The following is an 11,445-nucleotide window of genomic DNA, read 5'->3' as shown; positions in this document are numbered from 1 at the left end:
CCTAGGATGCATTTCTTCTCAGCCTTCAGAAGCCTTAAACAAAAACTTCTGAAAGTCGTATCACACAGGCCTAAGAGGAAATAAGAAATATTGATAAAAGTTTACCCACTAGCATCAGTGGGGTTAAATGATATACTACTGGTTTCAGCATATAGACAAGGAGACTACCTTTTACACCACATCTGTGTGATTAGGAAGTGATGTGATTTCTCCATAGGTTTGCTACCTCAATGTCTACACACATAGCATTCATAACAATGCTGCACCCACTCTAATTTACATTATGACTCTGACTGAAAATCTTGATATGCTGGTCTTCTCTTTATGTTGAAACTAGTACTGAATTAACCTGTGCTTGATGCTGAAAGAATGGTTCTATGAAGAGCTAGGAAAATGTATCTCAAATCCTATTCCATGCTGTTGGTTTTAATTTTTCAAAGGCAAGAGTTTGTGATCTCTATAATAACCAAGACAGGATAGAAAGATAGAAAAAATTATGGAACTGTAAGAAGGGAAAGGACCTCTTACTCAGCTTGGTTTGAGTCTCTTGCTAAATAAAAAGTGATCCCGGGAGGTGAAGGGAGGAAGAACCTGGGAGAGAGAAAGGAAGGGGAGGAAATAAGGGGGTAGAGTATCAGGTACAACAACAACAAACAAACAAAAACAAAAACCCAACTGGAGAAAGGGCCATCTGGGGACCTCCCCACCTGGGAATCCATCCTGTCTGCAGACATCAAACCCCAACACTGTCGCTGTTGCCAAGAAGCGCTTGCGGACAGGAACCTGGTGTGGCAGTTCCTTGGGAGGTTCTGCCAGCAACTGACCAATGCGGATGTGGATGCTTGGAGTCAACTATCAGACTGAGCCCAGGGACCCAGGTGGGAGAGCTGGTGGAAGGACAGGAGGAGCAGAGGATTGCAACCCCATAGAAAGAACGATGTAGGCTAGCCAGACCACCAAGTACTCCCAGGGACTAGACCACCAACCAAGTAGTGTACAGGGAGGGATCCATAGCTCCAGATACGTAGGTAGCAGAAGATGACCATGTCTGACAGGTTTGATGCCCCAGAGTAGGGGGACACAAGAGCAGTGGATCTGGGAAAAAGTGGGTGGGTGGGTAAAACCCCTCATAGATGCAAAGGGGAGTGGGTAGAGGGCAGATGTGGCCTAGGAGTTTGTGGAGGGGTAACCAGGAAGTGGGAGATCGTTTGAGAGGTAAACGAATGGAATGATAAAACAAAAAAGATAAGTAAAGAAAAGAAAAAAGATTTTCATCATGATCAACATTTACTGTGAAGGCTGTTAATACAGAAATGATATGATTTCATACATGGTTTGTGCTGAAGTATCAATGAGCCAGGCTTAAGACCTGGATGTATATGAGCTTGGGCAGGGCCCATTCCTTTGCCTAGGCGTTGTCTGAGAAGCTCAAACAGGATTGTCAACTTCATTTACAGAAAAGATCTCCTAACTTCCTGCTTCATTGTGTTTTGGACTTTCCCCTAATCAACTATAATTCTGTCAGGGGCCCTCCAGAACTTCCCAGTAATAATTTAGTTGCCTACAAAACACAGCACCATGCAGCTCTCTCTTAGAGAAGCCTGTGCCCATAGACTAGGGAACACGCCTAACTTGCTTTATGAATCTCTTTCCTCTCTTTGCCAATGTCCTTAAGTATATACTAAAATAGCTTTATTAAATCTCAGTTCTGCTTCTTACATCCTAGCCCTGACACTTTTTTTTGTTTGAAGCCAAGATTGCTAGTTTGCCTTTAGCTGAACTCTCTAAACATGCAGGGGAACTCCTCAAGCACTGCAGAGAAAAGAGCTATGCTTCTTGCCTATGTGATCCACACCAATGACAGTAACTTTCTGTATTCCTGTTTGCATGTACTTAATCAGAAAAAAGCAATGACTAAATACTATGCCTTGTTTAGATACACAACTTCAGTAATGACACATGGCACATTTGTTCTAAACTGGATAAAGAGTTACTTAATTCAAACATCTTAAATTATAAAACAAAATATGTAGTAGGAATGTGTGTATGCATGCTCATATGTATGTGGGTACATGTGTGTGCACATGAGTGTAAAGGCCTGAAATAGACATTCCTGGATCATGTTTCATTTATGTTCTGAGACAAGGTCTCTCACTGAGCCTGGAGTAGATCTAATTTAATAGCTTGCCCCAGAGATCTCTCATCCCTATGAATACTAAGACAACATAGAGCCTCCAAACTATGTAGGTTGTAGTGATCTGGACTCTGGTCATCACACTTGCATGATAAGCTCTTTATTCATTGAGCTATCTCCCCAGACCCATTTTATTAGAAGAATTCTGTTAAATTGTAACCATATGCTTCTTAAAGTTTTTTTCCCCCCCCCGAGGTTGTTTCTGTGCTGTTTAATGTTCCACTGGTCTCCTCCTAAAGGAATCCACATTTTAAATTCCCAACATATAATGTGTATAGCAAGAGCAGGAGTGCCAATGAAATTAATATTGCTAATCAACAGACCTTAAAATGATGGGATTGCCTTCAATAATTTAGTAAGTCCAATGTTAGCAGAAGGGGCCTTGAAAGTGAAAGCAAGAAAGTGAAGAAGAAAGTCAGAGGGAGGTGTGACTATGGAAGAATGGTCAGAGAAGTGCAATGCTACTGGAGTTGAACATAAGAAAAGGGGGCTGTGAGGCAAGCATCTTCAAGATGATACAAAGTTATAGAAATGGATGCTAGACCTTCAGAAAGAAAGATGTATATACACTCCAGTGAGAATGAAAGTTCTAACACAGAGAAATCTAAGAGAACAAATCTACATCACATAAAACAACCAATCTTATATTAGCTTGTTAATAGGAACTATAGAAACCACAATACTCACCGTGATATGGTACAATGTATTACTTTGGCATTACTGATCATAGGTAGACGAGATGTGAGAAAAGCTAGCTGTCGAGAGCCTATGGGAGCTGAACCCAACATACTCCAAGGACTACTCATATCAGAAATTTTTGATTCTCTTTAAAACTTTTATTTTGTAGTATAATAAGGCAGACTTTTAAAACGTGACTAATTGAATACCTTGTAGTATATTTAAGCTTTCCTTACTCTGAAATTTTGTTTGTGTCTTCTCTTAGAAGGGGCAAGGCGGGAAGTGAGGAATTAGGGAAGGAGAATTAGTCAGACAGGTAAGACAGGTCCACCCACCATCAGCCAAACAGCTCCCAAAAGGCCTTTTCATTAAGACAATCATATAGATGAATTAAGATCATAAAAATCATTCAAAAGTAACAAACTACTGTTTTTTAGTGAATTTTAAAGAATTGACCAGAAACTATTTTTCTTAGTTAGGAGTAAAACTCTAGGAAGAAAAAGCATAGGGTTTAAAATTGAATGGGCTTTGGGCCGAGTCTCCGCTGAGTCATTGACTAGGTATTTATCTTTGGTAGTGTCTTGCTCAGAGCTCTCTGGAAAACAGAGACTGAATCAAGGCTTGTGGGCAAGGCTTGTGGGCAAGGTAGAACCGGAATGGCACAGAAGGGTAGTGAAATGGGGAAGAAAGACAAGTCAATGGCACAAATTAGGGCTTTGTTGTTTGAGAATATTTTTTTTCCTAATTTGTTCTTACTATTACAAGCCTTTGGAGAAGCCTTAGATATGCTTCATAGAACTCTTGATCATAGAATGAAATGGAGAAAAATCTCTCTCCTTTAGCTTCACCTCAGACAAGGATAATATAAAGACTAACATTTCTTCTTCTTCCTCCTCCTCCTCTTCCTCCTCCTCCTTCTCCTCCTCTTTTCTCCTTCTCCTCCTCCTTCTCCTCTTCCTCCTCTTCTTCTCCTTCTCCTCCCACTCCTCCTTCTCCTCCTCCTCCTTACTATTATTACTATCTTTAATCTCTTTTTTACAGTCCAGTTGTTAAGGTTTGTTGATTAGCAACCCTCTGAGAGCTCTCATCCCATTCTTCTTCTCCCCACTCTTCTCCAAGAGGATTTCTCCACACAACCACACCCCTGTCCCCATACCCTGCCAGGCCTCTGCATTCCCTGGACCCTCAAGTCTCTCAAATGTTAGGTGCTTCTTCTCTCATTGAGGTTACCAGTGCTATGCTGTATATGTGTTGGAGGCCTTGCACTGGCTGCCTGGTTGATGACTCAGTGTCTAGAGAGATTTCAGGGGTCCAGGTTTGTTCAAATTGCTGGTATGCCTATGGGGTTGCCCTCCTCCTCCAGCCTTTCCTGTCTTCTGCCTGTCTGCTTCTCTGAAGACTCCATAGCCTGAAGGCCTCCCAGGAAGTCGGCTACAGTCAAGACAAAGACTAGCATATCTATTCTTCTCAGTTATACATGTTGAGTATTTTCTTAAACCTCTCATAAAAGTGAGGAATGCTTAGCATGTTTATCTGAATGAGAATGTCCCTCATTGGGCAGTGGTGATGTATACTTTTAATCCCAGCATTCAAGAGGCAGAGGCAGGCAGATCTCTGAGAGCTCGAGGCTAACTTGCTCCCCAGAGTGAGTTCCAAGATAGCTAGGGCTATAAAAAGAATGTGCCCTGATTTATTTGAACACTTGTTCCCCATCTGGTGAGGCTGTTTGTGAAGATTTAGGGGATACGGCCTTGTTGGAGGAAGTAAGCTAGTAGCGTTGGGCTTTGAGATTTCAAAAGCTTTACCATTCACTCTTTGCTTCGAACTTGTGGTTTAAGATGCGAGCTATACGTTTGTGTTATGACTTGGTTTTTCCTCCATGATGGATTCCTACTCCCACCCCTGGAACTATAAACCCAAATCAACCCTTCCATTTATGGATTGCCTTGGTCATTTTTTTTTTTTATCACAGCAGCACAAAAGCAGATAATACATCTTGTCATAAGTATCATATGATGCTCAGATTGCACTTGTGCCAAACTAATCAGTGATTGTATGGAATTGAATGCTTCAACAATGTCTGAAGAAGATAAAGGTGAAATAATACAAAATAGCATCCAATGGGAGTCAGAAATTCCTCTGTATCTGTCCCCATCAATACCCATCTCACACTATTTTCAGTAGCAATACTAACTAAATTAATATGGGTAACATTTGAGAGAGCTGCTGTATTTTATTTTTCATTTTCTCATTACACATTTACTCTTCAGTTTACATGGTTTATATCCTTATTGCTTGGTGATTATATTCTCTCTGAGGTCCTTAATTTTATTGAAATTGGTCATCATTCCATTTAATATTGTGGTTTTGTTTCTTGCCTTAATATTGGTGCAATATTTGCTTTTACTACATTCATTTTCTTGCTTTTTTTGTGAGAGGCATAGAAAGGCTAAGGTTCTCCCACTGACTCATGATTATTCATTCTTTAATCAAAAGTTTTTCTTACTGGTCTGTGTATATATTTTTTCACAATCCATATTTGCCTTATGTAGATATTCAATATATAATTGTTTTCTGTTAGAATTAATAAATGATAGAAGCAATAAAGATGAGGACTCGGTCTTTCCCTTCCCCTAAACTCCATCCCCCAGTGCACCAGGTGCAGCCTTCTCTCTCTACTGCCTACAATCCCTGTGGATCCCACAGACCATCACCTTCTAACCTCCCTCCCTCAACTTGTTGCTTTGTCCCAGACCCTAAATCCAGCAGGTACCACCTGCTAAAAGACATGTCAAATCTGAGAAAACCAGAAGACTTCGTGAAGATCTTTTCTTCCACCCCTGCTCCTCTCAGTTCTAATTCCCAGCTCCAGCCACCAACTCTGCAGCAGAATTTCTTTGACAGCATCCATTCCCCCATGTCCTGCTCTCATGTCCTCTGGATCCCACAGATCTTGTTCCTTCTAACCTTTCTCTCCCACTTGTTACTTTATCCCAAACCCCGACTCCAGCAATAACCCTCCTATCCCAGGGACCATTCTTCCCAGGGCAACAAGTAGTCTGAAGGCAGACCCACACCTCTCCTACTGCTCCTGAAATCCAGTTTCCTCAGACTCATTCCCAACTGGGAACCTGTTCTGATTCTCCCTTTCCTCTCAGATCCTGTCCACAATGGATCACAAAGACCTTCCCTCCAAGCTTCCTTTTCCCAACTCATCTCAGTTACCCAGCCTCCAACACCAGCAGGCACTCCCTGTGAACACACCAGCTAAAGAGTGCAAATCCAACCAACCAACCAACCAACCAACCAACCAACCAACCAACGATAGACAGACAACACACAGCCATCACCTTTTTCAAAAAGCTAGCGAGGAAACAGAAATGAACAAAACNCCCCCCCCCCAAAAAAAAAGACAAATCCAGAAGTCAGCACATAGATCTTAAATCATCCTAACTCTGGATGCAGGGACACTAATGTAATGCAGCCAAGGTAATATGTCTCTACTACAGATCAGCTATCCAACCACAGCAGACCCCAGATAGTCCAACATAGCTGAAGCACAACTTAAAAAACAAAAACAAAAAAACAAAAAACAAACAAACAAAAAAACAGGCCTGGAGAGATGGCTCAGTGTATAAGAGCACTGATTGCTCTTCCAGAGGTCCTGAGTTCAATTCCCAGCAACCACATGGTGACTCACAACCATCTGTAATGGGATCTGATGCCCTCTTCTGGTGTGTCTAAAGCTATAGTGTACTTAGATATAATAATAAATAACTCTTTAGACCAGAGGGAGAAGAGGTCCTGAATTTAAATTTCCAGCAACCACATGAAGGCTCACAACCATCAGTACAGCTACAGTGTACTCATAATGCATAAAATAAATAAATCGTTAAAAAACAAACAAAAAAACAAACAACCATCAAAACAGCCTTGATGATTATGATAGAGGTTATTAAATAATAAAGTGTGAAAAAATACTTAAAAGAAAGTCAAGAAATGTTGAATATAATAAATAAAATTGGTAGAATCAATAAGGAGAACTCAAACTGGTGGAAATCTAGAAATGAAGATTTTCAGAACTAAACAGGAACCACAGAGGCAAGTTTTATCAACAACAACAACAACAACAACAAAAAAAAAGAGGTGGAAGAGAAGAAAATCTTAGGCATTGATGATAGAAGAAATGGACCAACTGGTCAAAGAAAATGTTAAATCTAAAAAATTCCCATCATAAAACATCTAGAACATCCTGGACACTATGAAAAGACCAAACCTAAGAATAATAAGTGTAGAAGAAGAAAACAGCAGAGCTCAAAGACCAAATAAATAAAGCCATAGAAGAAAATCTTCCTTACTTAAAGAAGGAGATGCCTATAACAGTACAAGAAAACACATAGAACATCAAATAAATGGAACCAGAAAAGAAATCCACTCTCCATATAGTAACCAATACTCTAAATATACAGAGCAAAAAAAGACAATTAAAATCTGTAAGGGAAAAAAGACCAACTAACACATAAAGGCAGACCTATTAGAATACTGACTACTCCTGACTTCTCAATGTAGACTCTAAAAGCCAGAAGGGCTTAGACATGTATGCAGCAGACTCTTAAGAGGCCACGTATGCCAACCCAGCAAAACTTAATCCATAGATTACGAAAACATAAATATTCATAGAAGAAAAACCATAAATAAAGAAAATAAGATATTCCATGATAAAGTTAAATTTAAACAATATCTATCTACAAATCAAGTCTCATTTGATTTGAAGCAAAAAGGTATTTGAAGAAAAGCTTCAACCTAAGGGGGTTAACTATACACACAAAAACAAAGGAAATAATCTCACGCCAGCAAAAAGAAAAAAAGGGAAGACACACACACATACACAAATATACACACCAATACTCTACCACCACCACAATCACCACCACCAAAATAATGGGAATCAACAATTATTGGTTATTAATATTTTTCAATATGAATGGTTTAAATTCTCCAATTTAAAAAATACAAACTAGCAGAATTGAATGGAAAAACAGGATCCATTCTTTTGCTACATCTAAGAAACAAACATCAACATCAAGGATAGAAAGGGTTGAAAAAAGATATTCTAAGCAAATGGATCTAAGAAGAGAGCTGGTGTAGCCATTTTAATACCTAACAAAATAGACTTCAAATAAAAACTAATTAAAAGAGATAGAGAAGAACATTCCATACACATCAAAGAAAAAATTCACCAAGATGACATTTCAATTCTTAACACAATTCTTAACATCTATGCCTTAAACACAAGGGTAACTAAATTTATAAAAAAAACAAAACAAAACAAAACAATCACAACTGTAGTTTAAATAGCAATGCTTACACACTAATACTGGGAGACTTCAGTACACCATGGTCGCCAACAGACAAGTCATCCAGACAAAAACTAAATAGAGGAACACTGGAGCTGGCAGACATTCTAAACCAAGTGGACCTACAGATATCTAGAGAATATTTCACCAAAACACAGAAGAATATACCTTCTATCTGCACCTCANAGAACCTTCTCTGAAATTGACCACATAATTTGATACAAAGGAAGTCTTGGTAGATACAAGACAATCAAGCTAACACCCTGCATCCCATCTGACCACTATGGATTAAAGCTGGATATCACAAACAATAGAACAACAGAAAGCTTAAGACCTCATGGAAACTGATCAGTTCTCTGCTGAATGAAACATGGAAAAGACATACATAAAGAAAGAAATTAAAGGCATTCTGGAATTCAATGAAAATGAATACACAGCATACCTAAACTTATTGGATATAATGAAAGTGATACTAGAGAAAACTTCATAACACTAAGTGAATCAAGTTCAATATGTTATACACAAAAATGCTCGACAAATCTCATACTAGCAATTTAAAGGCACACCTGAAAGCTCTAGAACAAAATGAAATAATCACATCCAAGAGCAGTAGACATCAAGAAACAATCACACTTGGAGTTGAAATAAAGAGAAACAATGTAAACAATACAAAGAATCAATGAAACAAAGAACCTGTTCTTTAAAAAAAAAATAACAAGATAGACAAACCCATATCTACACTTGATCTTAGCCAAAAGGCCGAGAAGCGATTCAAACCCATATCTAAACTGACGGTGATAGCTATCCTAGGTTGTCAACTTGACTACACCTGAAATGAACTACAATCCAGAAATGGAGAGCACGCTTGTGATCCAGATCCTGAGGCTTGAAGACACAGGGTTCTGACTGGATTTGACATGAAGATCTTGAGGCATAGTGGTCATAAAAAGCTTAGGCCCAGGCAAAGTAGTACATGCCTGACATTCCAGGAGACTCAGGCAAGCAGATATCTGAGTCCAAGGCCAGCCTGGGACAAAGCAAATTCCAGATCTAGGCTCATTGGCACCTTTAATCTGGGCCACACTTTCTGCTGGAGGTCTACATAAGGACATTGGAAGAAGGTATATTCACTCTTCTTCGCCTGCTTGTACTTACTTGCCAGCACATCTGTTGCAACCTACTTCTTCAGGATCCCAGCTTATACAGGAGACCAGGTGAAACAACTAGCATTGTGGGACTGAGCAATTACTAAATTTATGGACTTCCTATTCACTGCTGTCCAATGTTGTGTTAGCTGTGCTATGGACTAAAGTCATTACAATAAATTCCCTCAATATATAGAGACATTCCATAAACTCTGTGACTCTAGAGAATGCTGACTAATACACTAAGGGCAGAAAGGAAATATGCAAATTAACAAAATCAGAAATGAAACAGTGGACATAGCAGCATACGCTAAGGAAATCCAAAAGATCATTAAGGACATACTTTAAAAATCTGTACTCCAGGGGCTGGAGAGATGGCTCAGCTGTGACGAGCACTGACTGCTCATCCAGAGGTCCTGAGTTCAATTCCCAGCAACCACATGGTGACTTACAGCCATCTATAATGGGTCCAATGCTCTCTTTTGGTGTGTCTGAAGGCAGCTACAGTGTACTTGTATACATAAAATAAATAAATAAATCTTTAGAAAAGTCTGTACTCCATTCCATTCTCTCCTCCACTTCTCTGCCCATCTTATCAGACCTGTGGATCCTGAACCATACAGGTAAGCTTGCTTTCCTCTACCCATCATCCCTGCTCACTGAGTGCTCTGGGATAAGCCAAGCTTTCCTGAGCAACCTGCTATCCCAAGGGCACCTCCATTTTCCTGATCCATACAGACCTGCATATCCAGAAACATACATCCCAAGGATACACATCAGAGGCCTGCCATATCAGGACCATGGAGGTTAACTATCCTCCATCACTACCTCTACAACAAGGACATCCAGGGACCAATGCCATCCAGATGGCTAAAGGACCTTGAAAGATCACAGTGAACAAAAGCCAGGGCAATATGACACCTTCAGAGCACAGCTACCCTATTACAGCAAGCCCTGGATATCCTAACACAACCAAAACACAAAGACAATGAACTTAAATGCAATTTTATAGAGATGATAGAGGCCGTAATGAGGAAATTTATAAATAATAAATCTAATAAAGAAATACATGAAAATGTTTTCAAATAATTAGAAGTCTTTAAAGATAAAACAAATAAATACTTTTAAGATATACAGAAAAATACAATTAAATAGGTGAAGAAAATGAATAAAACTGTGTAAGAGCTGAATTAGAAGTAATAAAAAAAATGTAAACTGAGGGAATCCTGGAAATGGAAAACCTAGGGAAGAGAACAGGAACAACAGATGCAAGTATCACAGGAGAATGGAAGAATAAAGGAAGAAATTGATACATCAGTTAAAGAAAAAGTTAAATCTAAAAAAATTTTCTGACATAAAACATTCCAGGAAATCTGGGATACCATGAAAAGTCCTAATCTAAGAGTAATAGGAATAGAAGAAGATGGAGAGTCCCAGCTTAAAGACTAGAAAATGTTTTCAACAAAATCATAGAAGAAAACTTTTCCAACCGAAAGAAAGACATGCCTATAAACATACAAGAAGCTTATAGAACATGAATTAGACTGGACCTGAAAAGAAAATCCTCCTGCCAAATAGTAGTCAAAACACAAAATCTACAGAGCAAAGAAGAATATTAAAAGCCAGAGGATCCCGCAATACCTCTTCTGGGCATATATCCATAAGATGTCCCAACTGGTAAGAAGGACACATGCTCCACTATGTTCATAGCAGCCTTATCTATAATAGCCAGAAGTTGGAAAGAACCCAGATGCCCCTCAGCAGAGGAATGGATACAAAAAATGTGGTACATTTACACAACAGAGTACTACTCATCTATTAAAAAGAATGAATTTATGAAAGTCCTAGGCAAATGGTTGGACCTGGAGCGCATCATCCTGAGTGAGGTAACACAATCACAAAAGAACTCAAATCATATGTACTCACTGATAAGTGGATATTAGCCCAGAAACTTAGTATACCCGAGATATAAGAGACAATTTGTAAAACACATGAAACTGAAGAAGAACGAAGACCAAAGTGTGGACACTTTGTGCCTTCTTAGAATTGGAAACAATCACCCATGGAAGGA

General features: G+C 39.2%; 1 pseudogene; it reads right to left on the bottom strand.

Annotated features, from left to right (window-relative positions):
- Positions 1 to 8,917: 8,917 nt before the first annotated feature.
- On the bottom strand, positions 8,918 to 9,000 carry LOC115031454 (annotated as a pseudogene).
- Between the last annotated feature and the right edge of the window lie 2,445 nt (positions 9,001 to 11,445).

The sequence above is a fragment of the Mus caroli genome, chromosome 6 (assembly GCF_900094665.2).
Source record: "Mus caroli chromosome 6, CAROLI_EIJ_v1.1, whole genome shotgun sequence".
NCBI classification, from domain to species: domain Eukaryota; kingdom Metazoa; phylum Chordata; class Mammalia; order Rodentia; family Muridae; genus Mus; species Mus caroli.
This window is presented reverse-complemented; position numbering and strand designations above follow the sequence as displayed.